We start from the raw sequence: 18,096 nt of genomic DNA, 5'->3' as shown, positions 1-18,096 counted from the left end.
ATTCTTGGAGCTCTTGTCATAGAATGTGTGCCTGCCTGGGCAAGCAGGTGTGTCACAAAGGATGGCTCAAAACAAAAAGCTCCTGGAGTACTGACAATCAGATTCCAAAAGAAGATTTCTGTTCATCTTACTCCTTCATTCCTTCTCCTTTTTCCACGTCCTGAACCTCATCCCCACCATGCCTCACAGCTCATCATTTACTCCCCTTAGGGCTCCACCTACGATCTCCCTTGTCCAAGGGTAAGCAGTAGATGGACAGACCTGTTCTCCTTAGGGAGACTGAACACACACTCAGAGACCTCTACCAGGAGTCCTCTTCCCTAACATTCTCATGGTCCATACTTAGTGCATTGCATCGCTAAACACATGTCGTTTGTCTGAGATGCAGTTCTTTACCTCCTGCCCAGTCCTCAGTGAACATCTCCTGCCTTTCACCTCACTTCCCTCTAGCTAGCTTTTCTCCCCACTACTCGTCATAGACGCCTATAACATGAGTGCATATATATATATATATGCACTCGTTGTATATATACATTGTTGTATGTATACATGCCACATACCCCTCATCTAACATAGAGCATGTGTATTAGTGTAGGAATCTTCCTTTTTGTAGATTTATGTTTACAAAAGTAGGCGAAGATAATGTAGAGACTTCCTGTAAAACAGACAACACCCAGTTTCCCTTAATATTAAAATCTTAGTGAGAGTGTTGCATGGGTTACAATTAATTATATAAGATTGATGCATTATGGTTAGCTAAAGTGCATACTGTGCAGTTTTACCTTGTGTGCTTTTCAATGCTCCAGCATCACATTCCAGATACTGAAATGGTGCATTTAGCAAACCGACTTAGTTCCTCTGGTTTCTCTCATCCTGATCAGACATTCTGTAGAATATATTTCATTGGGAATTCACTGGATATCATGCTCATGATTCCACTGGAGTTTTGATTTGTTGGGAAGAACCCCCCTAAAACAAAAGACCATTCTTACCGCATTGTATCTACATACCACCATCAATACAACTCATCCTCCCAGTCACCGGAGTTGCCAGGTTCTCCACTTCTAGTTCTTCAGGGCAGCCCCTTACTCTCCCACACTGTGACTGGGATTGTTTCACATACTGGGGATGTATTTACTTTCTCACATACTGTAGTCTGGCACAGGACCCCTACGTCCTAATTTTTTTTTTATTTGCCAGTATTAAATTTCACTGTTGTACTACACTGTTCAGTGGTTTTGACAAATGCCTACGATGCCGTGTAGGTACAATTACAGTATGATATAGATGACTTTTACCACCCAGTGAAGCAAACAGCTCCTAAACTTCACCTGTTTAACCCTCCCTCTCTTCCCCTGAGTTCCTGGCAACACCCATATCTTTATAGTTCTGCCTTTTCCAGAACATCATGTGCTTAGAATTGTGGGGCATTCGACCTTTCTATGTGTGCTTCTTTCACTTAGTAATATACATTTATAACTAATCTATGTCTTCAAGTGCCTTAGCGGTTCTTTATTGCTAAATATTGCTTCATTGTATAGCTGTACATTGGACTCCTGAAGAACACCTAATGTGGGTGATTATAAATAAAGTACTTGGAAATTTCACATGAAAGTCAATGGGTTCACAATTATTAAAAAAAAAACAGTTGTGTAAACAGCTAGAAGCATGATTGCTGGGTTGTGTGGAAACAATGTAGTTAGCTTTGTGGTAAATACCAAATCTTCTTGCAAAGTAACTCTACTGTTTTGCTTCTCCCAGGCCAAGAAGGGGAAGTCATGCCTTCCCACATCCTTTCCTTGTTTGCCATTATCGTGCATGCTTTTGTACTTCCCTGTCCTAGGAAGTGTGCAGCTGCTTATTTATGATACCTGAGTTCCAATTCCCCAATGAGATGGTATTGGGTATCTGAACAGGCTCCTTTGCCTTGGGTTATCTACTTTAAAAAATATATTCAATATATTGCACATTTCAACTGGGATGCTTTTCTCATTCTAAAGTTTTAGGTGTTCTTTATATATTTGGAGTAGAAATTCTTTGTGAGGTATATGTTTTCTTCAATTCTGTAGCTCATTGTTTCCTTCTTTTAAGGTAATACCTCCTAGAGCAGTTTGTAAACTTTAGAGATCCAGTTTTTCCATGTTTTTCTCTCATGGATAATGGTTTTGGCATCCTATGTATAACTTTATTGCCCAAACTAGCTCCCCTCAACCTTTACATTGCTGTAGTGATTTTAATGAGAGATGCCCCACACATGCTTGTGTGTTTGAATACTTGGTCTCCAGTTGGTGGCACTGTTTGTGGAGACTAAGGAACCTTTAGGAGGTTCAGCCTTGCTGGAGGAAGAGCATTCCTGGGTGAAGACTTTGGGGGCTGATAGCTTCGCCCCACTTCCTGCTTCCAACTTTTTCCTGTGTGTGCATGAAAATGTGACCTGCCAGCTTCCTGCACCTGTTGCCATACCACGGTTTCTGCTCCAACACTGTAAGCTAAAACGAACCCTTTCTTCCTTGTAATATTTTATCACAACAACAGATATGTAGCTAACATGATCTTTGCATTTTGCCGTTTTGTCTCATAGGGATATATTTGTCAGCCATTTTGAGTTATTTTTGTTAATGGCGTCTTTCAGTGGCTAGGTTCACTGTTGCTGCACTTTGATGTAGAAACTGTTGAAAAGATTTCCTGCATCCTCTGGATTCCATTTACTCCTGTATCAAAGGGCAATTGACTCTTTATGTGGATCTGCTTGGGGCTCACTGTTATCTATCTATTCTTCACCAAGTTCCCTCTTTCCTGGTTATTGTGGCTTAATAGCAAATGTCATTAGCATCATGTTGATTTACCTAAGTTTTGTTTGTCTTCCCATGTCATTTGTTTGACAGGGTCTCATAGAAAGTGTTGTGACCTGGGACTCTCTATGTAGCCCATGGTGGCCTTGAGCTCACAATCCTCCTGCCTCAGCCTCCTGATACTGGGTCTGCAGGTGGGTACCACCACACCTGACGTTGATAATCCTATTAGTGATATTTACAGACTACCTGTTGAGAATTCATTGGATTTTGTGGTTTTCTGTTGATCCGGTGGAGACATTAGTTTCTTTAACATTGTGTGTCTAACCCTGTGAGTACAGACGGGTCCCTCTCCGTATCCTTGGTTCTTCTCTCATTTCCCCGTCACATTTCTGAAAGATTCCCCATCCTGAGTCCCTGTGGTTTCTGCAGCTTGCAGTTGTACTCAGGATTTTCTTTCCCTTAGACAATCAATTGAAGTCTGAAATTGCATCTGTCATGGTTCATAGGTCTCTTCTTCCTTGCAGTTGTCAAGTTTTGTGTCATGTGCACTGGCATTCTGTGAATACATGCACCCTGATGATTGTTTCAGCTCTTGGAGAATTTACCATCACCAATTGCCACTTACCATTATATAATTACCATTGAATAAATCTGTCTTTGTCCTCAGAGTCTTTTTAATTTATAGAACTATATCAACCCACCCAGTGCAAGCAAGGCTGACTCTCCCAGGATGAAAGGGTTTTCCAAAGACTTGCATGGGGGGCTGAGCATCTCCAGGTATTTGAGCTGAAGAGTAGTGCAAACAAAGCCCTTCTCATTTTTATTATCAAAGCAAGCAAAACATGAGAAGATGGTTTGTATGTAGTTTAAGTAAATATAAGTACAGTGAGGGATTACACCTGGTGTTATGTTTTACCACCTTTGGCCATATGAAAAGAGCCAGGAATATTCCTCCCAGGCCTTTGCCTTTCCCACAGATATACTGTGGGCATGCTAGGGTATTTCCTTCATGTCCTTGTTTTCAAGTTCATTCAGTTGTCACAGTTTATGCAATTCCCACCTTGTGGGAAGAACATGGTGCACTCTGCTTCATTTATAGTTCAATGCTTTCTTACACTGGCTCCCACACTACTGCAGCTCTGCTTTGAGTGGCATGCAATATCTGTAAGTCTTTATATTTACAGCATATCTCCAATAGGCCTTGCTTGTTCCCTAATTGACTGTGGGAATCTCTTAACTAATATATTCATGCCATTAACATTTAAATAGATTACTGGTACAGATGGATGAATATGTACCATGTAGTAACTCTTATATTTGCTGTATTCATTATCCCGCCATGTTTTATGAGGCAGGATCTTCCTATTTCCCCCAAGCTGGCCTCAAAATTACAATCTTTTTACCCTGATCTATAGAGTATAGGGATTACAAGTATGTGCCACCAAACCCAGAATTTTTATTCCTAATTAACTCAAACTTGTATCTATCTATCTATCTATCTATCTATCTATCTATCTATCAATCTATCCATCCATCTATTATTTATTTGGGATAGTAAGGTTATGTTGCCCACTGGGTCTCAATCAGACTTCTTGGCTGAAGCAGTCCTTTTGCACAGCTTCAATAGTGGCCAAAATTACAGTCCCATGCCTTCCTGGCCACACTGAACCCTTCTTCATTTCTTCTCTTCAGCTGTCACTGAAATGTCTCTGCTCATCCATGGTTCCAGTAGCTTCTTGTCCTGGCAAGATCTAGCTGTAACTGGATTCTTCTGTCTCCAGATTTTAGGATGAGAGTTTGCCTTTAACCTCAGTTTTCTTCCTAACTCAAGTAAAGTCTGTGTTTGGTACTTTGTTGGCTTCTTCTCTTGTCTGTATTTCATGTGTTGGAGCTACAACTAGCAGTCTCTTACTTTATTTCTTTACTGTTGTCCTGACGACACCATATTTCAATATATGCATTTCCTAATGGATTTCTAGATTTTCCCTGCTACAAAGTAAACTTCTGGAAGTAGGTCCTAGGTCTGTTATAGTCATGGCTGTATGACACAGAGTAGGTGCTAAGTAATATTGATTATATGGGCTAATGAGTGTGCAGGCATTCATTGAGAACACTGTTAACTAGGTGTGAAGATTCAATCAAAACAGAAACATGTCTACAGTTACTACAGGGTCTTGTAAGCTATATGTAATCTTAAAAACAGAAATAAAGAGCCGGGCATTGGTGGTGCACGCCTTTAATCCCAGCACTCCGGAGGCAGAGGCAGGTGAATCTCTCTGAGTTTGAGGCCAGCCTGGTCTCCAGAGCGAGTGCCAAGATAGGCTCCAAAGCTACACAGAGAAACCCTGTCTCGAAAAACAAAAAAAAATAAAAATAAAAATAAACCCAAAAAACTCAGAAATAAATGTTAAGGACATGACAACTAACATGACTGACAGAGGGGTAAAGTATTTCAGAAAGGAATCTATGTGAGTTAAATTGTATAGAATGAGCTTGGCTTATGTGAAGGAGAATGACCCAGAGAAGGGACCTCACAGATCTGTTGAACAACGTGTCTTACAATGCAGAAAGTGGCTTACTTCAGCTACCTCCTGTAACATTGTTCTCTGAGAGGCATATCACTGTTAATTCATTTCACATCAGAAAACCCCGCCTTAGATACTTTGAGTGGGCAAAATGTCACTGGTGCTGAGCAATGGGGTAAGTCAAGATGAGTCAGGCAGGACTCAATGGGGTCTAAGGAGCCGAGCACACTGTGGACCTCCTCCATTATTCCAAGCCCCCCTTTGAGTGTGCTGCCATTGTTCACTGCTCGTGTAGACTTTAGCCTTGTCAGTAGTAGGATGAAAATCAGAGCTGCCTTGCAAATGCCCACAAAGCCACTAGGGGATTGAGTTTCCTCAAAGAAGGCGGAAAAGAAAAATAAATGTGGGCTTCTGCTCTTGCAACCTCAGCCTAGTGAGCCAGGCTTTCCCGGAATGCTGCAGGCAGCTTCAAAGGCCCATTGTGGAAAGCTTCCAGATGTGCATGGTAAGCCTCATGGGGGAGCGTCCCAGTAAAGAGGCTTTGTAGGCCTGAGCTGAGATGAAGGGAGTTGATGTGATGAGTCCTACCAGGTGGGCTTTATTCTGAGGGAGTGCAGACTCTAGCATGAAGGAGAGATCAAGAGAAGTTACCCAGTTCAGATACCTGAGCCAAACAGCCCTCCTCTTTGGTTACAGACAGCAATGGTTTTTGCTGGAGGGGGACAGAAAGGCATTCCCCCAAGCACTTATCTACCTGCAAATTGCTTGTGACAGTCTCTTCATTCCTTCAGAATATCTTGGAGTTCTTGGGAGGGGTTTTAGTTTGGAAAAAGGGCAACCATGGACAAAGAGAGTCCATTCTGAGGATATAAAAACCAAAGCCCTCTGATCTGTGCTCTGATTCCATGCCTCAAATATCACTTCTTCAGATAGCCAAAGCTCGATGCCCCATTTTCCTTTCATTTGACAGGGAAAGTAAGAGCGACCTGGGTTTAAATTTCTGGAGCCTGTTTCCCCATCTGTAGAGGGCAATGATGGGCCCCAAACCATCCTCCTGTGAGAAGGAAGGGCTGCACACAAACATCTGGCACAGTGCCTGGTCCAGAATGAGGGTGCAGACTGTTCTCACTGCTCTTTAGTCCAGTTGTTCAGGCAGGCGGGGCCGGGACCAGTTGGCCTTTAAATTTTACTCTGTGGCTCTTTAAATCCTCCCCGTGTGTTCATATGCACTTAGCTAAGTATTTTGAGATTGGTGTATTTAGGGGAAAGTCCTCTTGTCTACAGCTAAAATTAGGCCTCTCTTTGCTCCTCTGTTCGTCAGCCCCCATCCAATTTTAACAAATTAAAAGCATTGACACTCAGCAAGGCTTGAGAGAATTTGGGTGAGCAGCTGGGAGTTGCTCTCCGTGCCAACAGCTGTTGCCTCTCAGCAGGCAGGCAGCAGAGTAGTCTGGTGCCCAGTGGGGAGAACAGGGAGGGTGCCTTGAAGAAGGATACAAAATGTGTCCATGGTGGAGCCCTCTGAGCAGGCTGCAACCTGCATCATCGCATCCTCTGCCTTCTGCCAAAAGAGAAGGGGATGAAATAGCTAATGGAAAAGAGGACAGCAGGAGAGGAAGGCATAACGGGTAGCCAACTCATAGACAAACCACTGTCACTCACTCCTACCTAGACGCCAGTATTCACCCTGCTAAAGTGGAGAAGCCATGGGACAGTGTAAGGTCTGTGTCCTAAAACATTTTCATTCGGTGTCTACTGTGGAATCTATGGAAAGTACTAAATTCCTCATGTAGTCCAAGGTGCCCAGATGTATCCTGCCCTCCCACCTGGCAATCACTCCAGCTTAGCCCCACCGCCTTTGTTTATTCCCTTCACTTCTCTAGGCTTTCTCTCCTGGAGCTTAGGCTCCCTGAGTTTAGTCTGGATTTCTCCACCATTCAGTTACATCCTGCAGGCTTCTCTCCATGTCTCCCACTCCGGCCTTGTAAATCAGCTGTGTTCTCCCTGAATATCCTGTCCAGAGCCAGCATGCACTCTACCACTCCCAGAAAAGGGCTTAAATGGTTCCCAAAAACCTCAGATTCTGTGTGTAAGGGCTTAGTATTTTCCCATGGCCTGGTGTCTTTCCTCTGTGACATACGATTTTTGTGTTCCTATTCCCACCTCAAGAAACTGAGAGATGCCTTAATGGAAACTTGTGAAGCTAAGATAACTGTGTTGAGTATCCAGAGGTGGCATTTAAACTTGCTGGCTGTCTGCTGCTTTAAAAAGAAAGAGGAAGAAAAATCACATCTCAGGTGTGAGTGCCAGGTCATATAGCACCAAAAAGGACAGATTCACCTCTCCCTGAATAATTGGGTTAGACTCACATGACTAGTTGACATAAGCTTTGCTACTCTATGAGAGATTTTGAAGCATGACTCCTCTTGATATTATTTTCAATGTTGTCCTCTGAACTGGATGAGGAGAAGCTGAAACTGTCACTCTTGTTCACTCTCATGATCCTGTAGGATGAGGGAGGCAGCTCTGTGCAAGCGGCTTCCTTATCAAATCTTCAGTGTTCTTCACAGTGGGTCATGAACCTAAGACCAGAAACCCAAGAGGGAGTCCATCATCTCTGATGGCTTTTTTCTCTTCCTAATACCTTCTTTTGGTCCATCACCATATGCCTGTGGTCAGCTTTCAGCATACCTTTCATGTCTGGATATTATGAGAAATACCTCATTGCCCCCTGCACCTCCACACATAGCCCCCACCATGCTGAACATGCCAGGGCACCAGAGTGCAGGAGCTGTAACTTATTGGAGCTCTTGGGAGATGTTAGGTCCCCATAGTGCAGCCCTGTCTCCCCAACACTTGCTCTCACTCTGGCTGCCCTAAGCATTGCCCTTTTCATTGCTCTAGTGTTGCTTTCAGCCCACACCCTTCAACCCCAGTCTATTCCCTCCTTGGATAGATGCATGTTCTCTACCATCATCTGTTCATGCCCGTGCATCCTTGGAATCTCACAGAAACATACAATAGGAGACATCTGAAGTCCAGGAATGCTAAGGTCCTCCCCTGGACTCTGAGGGTTCCAAAACAGCCCCTTGTGGATATGGGATTCCCATTACTCTACCTGATCACTTCCTGTGGGGGCAGAAAGGATCTTGGTAAACAGTAGTGGGGTTACCTCTGCTATGCTGTTCTTCCTCATACCTCCAGAAAAAGTGGACAAGGAGAGTATGGTGACAGAAGCAATTCTTATCCTGCCCCTGCCTCTTACCCAACAAACATCTTGGTAATGTGGCAGACGGGTTTGTCTTTTATAAATAAGCTAAGTCAAGTGTTCCTGCCCAGGCTGCAAATAGCCTAACCAGTCTGTTGGCCTATCCCAAAACATTCCTTAAGAAAGCTTTTGTTGTTTTGACTTTTAAAATGTGGTGTACAAGATGGTGGCAAGAACCTTTCAAAGTGATTGGGAGATGTTTACACACACACACACACACACACACACAGAGAGAGAGAGAGAGAGAGAGAGAGAGAGAGAGAGAGAGAGAGAGAGAGAGAGAGAGAGAGAGATACTAGCCACTACCCTTCCATGCAAATATCCACACTCCTTCTTTGGCTGATATCTGGTCCCCACTGAATCCTGTGCAGCCCTCCTCAGCTTCTGAGAAAGCTCTACAGTCCAAAACTGAAATCCCAGGGTTTGTACCAGACAATCTCCTTATTATCAGTGAACATGTCAGCTTCTCTCCTCTACCTTACATGATGGCATTGTCACCACTGACCTGATCGTGTGGAGAGGCCAACGTTTATGAATGTGTGCTTTATGCAAAGAATCAAGCTAGCAATTACTGATATTCCTGCCATCCTTACCATTAGGAAGACCTTGCCCCTGTTTTAGAAAAGGCAGGCTTAGAAAAATTAATAAGAGACCACAAAATACTGTCAAAACCAGGTCTCCCCAGAGGTCATTATGTCACACTCAGCACAGTCATAGGTGTACTGTAGAGAAGGGATTTGAAATGGCTTTGTAAAAACAGTAAGTGCAGCTCATCCTGTTTTGTTCCTCTATCTCAGAATACCTGAGATGGGATTCCCCTAGGATGCCTCTCCTGCACATACCTCTGCTCATGGGGCTGGACAGAGAAAGCCTATCCCAGCACTTAGAGCAGTGATCTGTGAGATCCAGAACAAGGAGATGAGGACAGCAGGCATGGGGAGGGTCGCACAACATACCTAATTCAAAGCATTTACAAGTGAGGAGAGGAACCAGCTCTGGGGTTTCCTGCTTCTTTCCACAGATTCATTCAAAGCAGATAAATCCCCCTGTAAGGGAAAGAAAAAAAAAGCCACCTCTTTGAGAACATTAATTTTGTTCTCATCTAGAAGCCATGCTGAGTTACACTAAAAGTAATGGCATTTAAAAAAAAATATTCTCAGGGAAACTCCCAGCTGAACACACAAAAATGATGGTCCCCAAGGAACAGTGTAAGGATTGTCTGAAGGGATCAACATTGGTGAGATTACAGAAATCATAATATGTGAATAAATGAACAGATGGAAGACATCAACGAAGCTCTCTCCTTCTTCCCATATGTAAACCCAGCCTTCGCCTAAAGTCCTTAAGTAAATGCAGATGTAGCCGAACCCAGGCACCAGATGGCAAACAAGCACTGGACCAAGAGGTAAAGAAAGCTCTCAGTGTTTATTCAAAGATGGGGAAAGTCATAATCCACAATGCTGTGGTGTTCTCAGAAGGGCAACCGCCGGTCACATAAGCCCAATGTGACCAAAACAGTAACAACAGAATTTATAACAATTGTGATTTGCTGTAGGAAAGCCACTACCATTTTATGTGACCGGAATCTGATGTCAAGAGTTGTAACTTTGGGACATGAAAGCGACATTTAAATCAAAGGAGTAGGACCACAGGGGCAGGGAAGAAGTAGAATCGGCCTTTGCTCTGCATGACCGAGTACCGACAGCTTTGAAGCATGGTCTCATCTAATTGTCTGCACCATGTATTAGGTACTGGGAAAATTCTGTGAGGGTGCTTCATATGGATCTAGAGATGTTGGGTCCCTGGATCCCACCCGGGGATGCCTGCCTAGCTATCATTAGTCCTTCCCATTCACCCTTTGCATTCTCAACTTTGTGGTTTTGTGTGGTTGGAATCCATGACATTTGACAAAGGAAACAGTCCCCAAAGACTCTGTTCAGTGGTCATTGTCAAAGCACTCACCATATGCTACGCATGTGGGAAGACACACAGGTTCTGCTAAGAATGAGGCCCCGCCTTACCTCTTCTGCCCTTTCTGCCCAAACCAATAGGACTGAGGACAGTGTTAGCTAGCCAGGTACTGCCTTGGGGTCAGAGTAAACATACTGGGGGGGGGGAGGCATAGCAGAGCGTGACTGGGTTTTCTGAAACCACAGCCTTCACCTTCCTCACAGCCTGTTCAGTCCAGTGAACATCAATACTGCAAGTGCTCAGGGACATCCTTTGAGTCCCGGCTTCTCAGTGTGCATGAATTATTTACATAGTGAAGTAAGAACTTTCTGGTAGTGTTTCAACTTCCTCTACAAGCTTAAATGGGCATTCTGCGATTCAACTAGCCATTATATGTGGAGCAGTGGGGTGGAAAAGGCTTTCAGCTAGCTAGCCCTGTTTCCTGACTTTACCCCCAAGTCTGCTGCCTCAAGAAAGCCATGCCATGCTTTGGGTCTTGGTGTTCTTGTCTCTAAAAGGGGCTGAAGTATACCTAGAAAACTATTCTGAGAATCATTTTGTGCTCACTTCCTTCTACCTGTCTGTCCTCTTTCATGTGTGCATTCTTTCTGAATATCTGTCTGTCTCCCCATCACTTTTACATAATCCCAGTCCTGGATGACAGAAGCATCTAAATCATAAAGCAGACTTGTGACACTTTTATGAATTACCAGCACACAAGCTCCCTTATTCCTGTCATCTAGTTGAGTTTGGCCATTAGGAGGCACCAGCAAAACCCTAGAGATTTTTTATTTTGCCAGCATCCTGCACAGGGTTACTACAAATTGGCTGCACCATTTACTGCCTTATTACTCATAGGTATCTCTGTGTGTTCCCTCTCCCTTCTCTCCTTCAGAGTAAGAGGTAGCAAGTACCCACCTTCAATTGCTGGTCCACAGGTGCTCATTTTTTTTCACAATCCATGTGGGGTTTTTTGCTTCATTTATTTTTGTATTTCAATTTAGTTTATTTGGGTGTGTATGTGTGTGGGCATGCTTTCTTTACCACAGTATGTGTGAAATTCAGATCACTTCTCTTCTTCTATCTTGTGGATCCCAGGGATTACACTCAGGTTATAAGCCTTGGTGGCAAATGCCTTTACCTGCTCAGCCATCTTACCAGTTCCAATGTCCATTGTTTTTTTAATAAATACTTTTTTTTTTTTTAGTTTACTTCAGTCATTTCAGCTTCCTAGCAAGAATCTGGCCAATATGCTATACCAACTCAATCTCCTATTTCCCACAATGTTTCCATTAAAATATTTAGCTTCCATCCCTGTATTTCCTCTCATAAGTGATCTATTTGCTCTTAACCACCAGCCACCCCTAAGTAAACATCCATCAGTGAAACCGTTTATTTGCTGGGACAATCAATACTAGTTAGCTGATCTGAGAAACTAATGGTGATCAAGAAGAGAGAGACCAGCATCACTGAGGCTGGATCTTCTGGGAATCGTTTCCTTGTGGTCAAAACATGCAGGCTGTGTTCCAGAAGGTGCACAGGCAGGAGGACACTGTCCTGGCAACTGAAATTGGTAACATAGAAGAGTCTCGGTTTACAGAGAAATCAGGCACTAGGGAAATGTCTGGAGATCTACAAAGATGACACCAGCTAACAATCTAAGCAACAGAGGAGAGGCTACCTTAAATGCCCTCCCCTGATAATGAGACTGATAACTGACTTGTATGCTATCCTATAGCCTTCATCCAGCAGCTGGTGGAAGTAGAAGCAGACACCCACAACTAATCACTTAACTCAACTGGAATCCAGTTGCAGAGAAAGATGAATGATGAGCAAAGGGATCCAGACCAGACTGGTGAAACCCACAGAAACAGCTCTTGGTCCCCAAACTGATAGCTGGGATACCAGCATGGGACTGATCCAGACCCCAGGAGCATGGGTTTCAGTGAGGAGAAATCAGAAATCTACAGGACCTCTTGTAGTAGTTCAGTACTTATCCCTAGCATAGGTGTGGACTTTGGGAGCCCATTCCACATAGAGGGATACTCCTTGAACCAAGACACACTGGGGTGGGCCTATGCCCTATCCCAAAGGATATGATAGACTCTGATGACCCCCTATGGAAGGCTTCACCCTCCCTGGAGAGCAGAAAGGATATGTGATAGGTAGGGTTTTAGTTAGGGGAGGGGGGTGGTAGGGGAGGAGGGGATGGGGAGGGAACTGGGATTGACATGTAAAACAATCTTGTTTCTAATTCAAATTTAAAAAAAAAAAAAAGAGTCTTGCAGGTGGTACTGCTTTTGTAGGCATGAATGGGAGTGGAGAGCTGCTGAGTTTTGGCACCAGGAGAGGCCATTGGTTGAATGTGCAGTTGAAGTTGAAGGCCACAGATTGTGGGGGTCATGGGAGAATGTGAGGCATGGCACCATGTGACAAAGTCAGAGTTCTTGAGGAGAGGTGAAAATGTAATTCAGTTGTAGCAGAAATAAAAGTGTTCTTTGAAAAGATTAATGAGATTTACAAACCTTTAGCCAGGTTAACCAGAGAGAAAAAATAGAAGACCCAAATAAATAAAATTAGAGATGATATTACAACAGAAATGGGAAATCCAGAGAATCATAGGGCATATTTTTAAAAATCTATATTATTCCAGTAACCAGAAAATTATTCTAAAAGAAATGGATGACTTTCTAGATGGACATGACCCACAAAAGTTAAATCAAAACAAAATAAATAATTTCAGTAGATCCACAACAACCAATGAGATACAAGCACTAATTAAAAATCTCCTATCCCCCCCCCCAAAAAAAAGTCTCTGGGCCAAATGAACTCAGCACAGAGTTCTATCAAAGAAGCACTAATTCTAACACTCCTCAAGTCATTCTGTGAAATAGGAAAGAAAGGAGCACTTTCTCATTCCTTTTATGAAGCCAGTGTTACACTGACACCAAACCAGACAAAGACCCAACAACATCAAAAAAGAAAATTACAGGTTGATCTCTCTGATGAGCACAAATGGAAAAAAATCTCAATAAAATATTTGCAGACTGAATTCAGGAACACATGAAAAAGATTATCCACCATAATCAAGTTGGCTTCATCCCAGAAATGCAGGGTTGATTCCACATGTATAAATCATAAATGTAACCCACCACATAAATAGACTCCAGGAATAAAATCACATGATCATCTCATTAGTCACAGAAAAGGCATTTGACAGAATCCAGCATCCCTTCATGATAAAATTTCTGGAGAATCTAGAGGTATGGTGGACATATTTCAACATAACAAAGGCAGTACACAACAAACCCATAGCCAATGTCATGCTAAACTCAAAGCGTTTACATTAAAATCAGGAACAAGCCAAGGATTTTCCAGTTTCTCTACTCCTACTCAATTTGGTTCTTGAAAGCTTAGCTAGAGTAATAAGACAAGTAAAGATTAAACACAGAGATAAGTGAGTCATCTTCATCAAAGAATCTTTTTTTTTTTGAGCAACCAATGGAGACTATTACAGAGGTCTACAACCAGTCGAGATGCAGAGAATGAATGACTTTTGGGCTGCCCAGTCCCAGTTGATGCATCTTTGAAAATACATCGCAAGCCCTACACCCAGGACTGGTGGGAAGGTAGACATCACAGGAAAGGCTGTAAAAAGCCAGAGGTCCAGGATGCCCATCACTTCTAAATGTGACAGGGAAGCTGACTCTGTGAAATTTCAACAATATATTTGGCTAAACAAGACCTATGTAATTACATTAGTTGACATACCAGTGTGGATGAAGGAAATTTCTCAAGGCCCACCAATAGACAAAGAACCACAGGTAATCAATTAATGGCTTCTGAGAGGAATAGAATCAGTTTTCTCCAGGGATGAGTCCTTGATAGGTTATCTAATCCTATCTGGTCAGCCCTAAACACATGCATTTAACCAACAACTAAATGGACTCAGTAGATTGTGTGTGTGTGTGTGTGTGTGTGTGTGTGTGTGTGTGTGTGTGTGTGTGTGTGTTATACATATGTAATTATAGAAAAAGGTGCTGGGTGGTGGTGATGCATGCCTTTAATCCCAGCACTTGGGAGGTAAAAGCAAGCAGATATCTGTGAGTTTGAGGCCAGCCTTATCCACAGATTGAGTTCCAGGACAACTAGGGCTATTACACAGAGAAACCCTGTCTTGGGGGGAAAGAAAGGGTCGTGATTCTAAGAAACAGTGGGGGGCAAGGTAGGGGTGGAAACTATAAATAAAATCTACTCATGTATGAAATTAAAAGGAAACAATTTTAAATTAAAAAATAGGAAAATAAATCAAAGTATACTTATCTGCAAACAATATGATTCTATACATTAATGATTCCACTGGAGAACTCCTCCAGCTGACAAATACATTGAACAAAGTGCCAGGGTAGAAAAATCAACACACAAAAATGAGATACCTTTCTGTATAGAAACATCAAACATACTGAGAAATAAATCAAGGAACAATGCCATTCACAATATCTTCAAAAATAAAGAAATATCCCAGGATAAATCTAACCAAGTAAGTGACATATTTGCACAGTGGAAATTTAAGACACTAAGGAAAGAAATGGAAGAAGACACCAGAAGATGGCAAGAGCCACAGGCCCACAGATTAGTAGGATCAGTATTTTGAAAAATAGCCAAAAGCAACTAACAGATTTAATGTAATCCCCATCAAAATTCCAATGCAATTATTCATAGAAATTGAAAAAATATAAAATTTCATATAGAAATACAAAAGTCTCAGCCTAACCAAACAATCCTGACTAATAAAAGAACTTCTTAGAGAGATCACCTTCCTGATTTCAAGTAATTCTCTAGAGTTATAATAATAAAATCATCATGGCATTTCCATAAAAGCAGACATATTGATCAAAGGAATAGTATTTACAGCCAGATATAAGTCTGTATTCCCACAGATACCTTATTCTTAATGAGTAGGCCAAAATACAGATTGGAGTAAAGATACAACACGTGGAGTTTGTCAAGCTGGATAGCTACATGTAAAAGAATAAAACTAGAACCTTATCTCTCACCCTAAACAAAATTCAACTCCAAAATAATCAAGGGTCACTGCATATGCCCTTATACCACAAACTTGATAAAAGAGAAAGTGGGAGATATATTTCAACTTACAGGAGAGAACTTTCTAGACAGGACACTGGCAGCATAGGCCTTAAGACCAACTGACAAGTGGGAACTTAGGAAACTAAATGTTTTGTATAGCAAAGAGCATCATCATTTGTATGAGGAAGCAATAATCCTTACCATCTATACATGTGACAAAAGAATCAGGATCAATAATATACAAAAACTTCAAAATCAAAACACCAAGGAATCAAATAACCCAATTAAAACTTAGGGTGTTTAACTAAACAGTTTTCAAGAGAAGAAATGTATGATTGAGAAATATTTTTCTAAGTTGTTGGCAGCCTTAGCCATCAGAGAAACACAAATTAGAACTACTTTAAGATTTCCTCTTACCCCAGCCAAAATGACAATGACTCAACAACAACAATAACAACAAAATATTTGCATAGATGTGGCAAAAGGGGAACACTTAACCGTTGATGGTAGGAGTGAAAACTGGCATGGCTACCATGGAAATTGGCGTCCAAATGCCTCAAAAACCTAGAAATATATCTACCATATTTTCTATTTATACCCATCCTGCTTGTTCATATAGCCAGAAGGACTCTGCATCCTACCCTAGAGATACTTGCTTGTCCACATGAATGTCTGCTCTATTCACAATAGTTAGGAAATGAAAGCAGCATGAGTGTTTATCAGCTGATGAATGGACAATGAAACAATAGCACACCTATACAATAGAATATTATTTAGCCATAGGAAAAATGAAATCTACAGGTAAATAGATGGAGCAGGAAATAATTTTTCTGAATGAGTCAATTGAGATCCAGAAAGACAAATATCACGCATTCTCTCATATACATGGATACTAGTTTTAAAACTTTTGATATGTGAGTTTAAGTTAGAGAACCCACAGAGGCAATGAATGTGCCAACTGTCTCCCCATCCTTGACTTTGACATTCTGTCTAAAGCCTAGAACATTAATTACAAGGCCACCCAATATGCAATTCTCACCTTTGCTTCATTTCTTATCACTTTTTGCCTTCATTTCACCTTCTCCAGATATAATAGGCTTCCTTACGTCCACTGAATGTACTATACAGCCTTGATTTGGAGAATTAACATACATGACTCATGCCTGCCCCCCATCCCCATTTCAAAGCTGGAACCCATTTCATCAGCTTTCTTTACCTAACCAATTCCTTTTCATCTTTGATGCATTCCCATGAGACCATATACTAGATTTGACTCTCTCTTGCTCTCTCCTATAGTACCCGTGGTTCAGCATTAAATGAAGGTATAATGTGGGCAGAGCTTCTTCCATGGTCCTAGCATAATACCTAAGGCCCAATAATTTACATCTACTTGCTGGACAATAAAACCAACAAGATTATGGCTCAGATGTTCCATTTTGAAGAAGAAACTGAGATCTGAAAAAATTAGGCAACTTAATCAAACAACCAAGCCCAGACTAGATTAATAGAGGCCTGGAGCTCCCTGATTTCTGTATCAGTTGTTTTGTAGTACACCATGTGCTTGTCTGTAATATTCTGTCTGGAAGGAAGCAGATTGAATCCCCTGTCTTGTGAAAGCCAAAACAAGCTTATAAACACAGCTGATATTGTTGTTTTCCTTGTTTGTTTTTATGTAAAATGCCTGAAAGTCCAACCCAAAACTAAATTCTGTTTTTCCAATCCTAGAAACACAATTTTTCTGTTCATTGTTCATCTTCCTTCCCCTCATTAAGTAGAGGAGTCAGCTGGTATTCTGTGTTGAATGATTCCTACATTTCGTGTCTTTTTTTTTTTTTTTTATCACAGCCCTACTCTGTGACATGTCACAGAGAAGATCAGGAAGAGCTGTCTTTAAATAGTGATACTCAGAGAACATGGCAATATCCTGTGTAGAACTGGAAAAAGGATGGAGATAATAACTACACTCAAAATAACTAATTTTCAGCTAGTACTAATGCAAGGTGCTGTTAATCATTTCCATACATTTTCTATTTTACCTTCCCAATTCTATGGGCATTTATATTATTTCTATTTTAAAGTTGAGTAAGTTGAGGTACAAAGCAGTTAGTAAACTGCCCAACCCATTCAGTTGGCCAATAAAGATCCAGTCTTGGAAGTTTAGAACCCAGAGTTTGAAGAATGCACTGATTTTACACTTAGAAAATACTAAAGTATACAATTGAGAGCCTAACCTCATAGATATGTTAGGTTCCATCCCTTAGTTTTTCACTAATTTTTGATTCAATTTAATCATCTGTTTATTCTTTCAAAATCCACCATTGCATCTTACATGAATTGTTGTGTATACAGATAACACAAATGCCCTCTAGCTCTCATTTTCTAATGAAGGAAATATATAAATAAAAGACATCTGTTCTACTGAGTGCTACATAACAAACAAGAGGGAAACCAGGAATACTGGGAACCATAA

The 18,096-nt window shown here is 41.6% G+C and overlaps 1 protein-coding gene and 1 long non-coding RNA gene across 9 annotated transcripts in view; one reads left to right on the top strand and one right to left on the bottom strand.

Moving 5' to 3' along the window:
* Fggy (FGGY carbohydrate kinase domain containing) overlaps positions 1 to 18,096 on the top strand; it is a 388,993-nt gene that overhangs the window by 350,310 nt on the left and 20,587 nt on the right. The gene's annotated exons all lie outside the window — the stretch shown is intronic.
* On the bottom strand, positions 3,593 to 12,169 carry LOC118238304. The gene is made up of 2 exons (XR_004768193.1): positions 9,545 to 12,169; positions 3,593 to 7,902 (listed from the first exon to the last, which is right to left on the bottom strand). It is a non-coding gene; the product is annotated as an uncharacterized LOC118238304 (long non-coding RNA).

This window comes from Cricetulus griseus, chromosome 2 (assembly GCF_003668045.3).
Source record: "Cricetulus griseus strain 17A/GY chromosome 2, alternate assembly CriGri-PICRH-1.0, whole genome shotgun sequence".
NCBI classification, from domain to species: Eukaryota; Metazoa; Chordata; class Mammalia; order Rodentia; family Cricetidae; genus Cricetulus; species Cricetulus griseus.
This window is presented reverse-complemented; position numbering and strand designations above follow the sequence as displayed.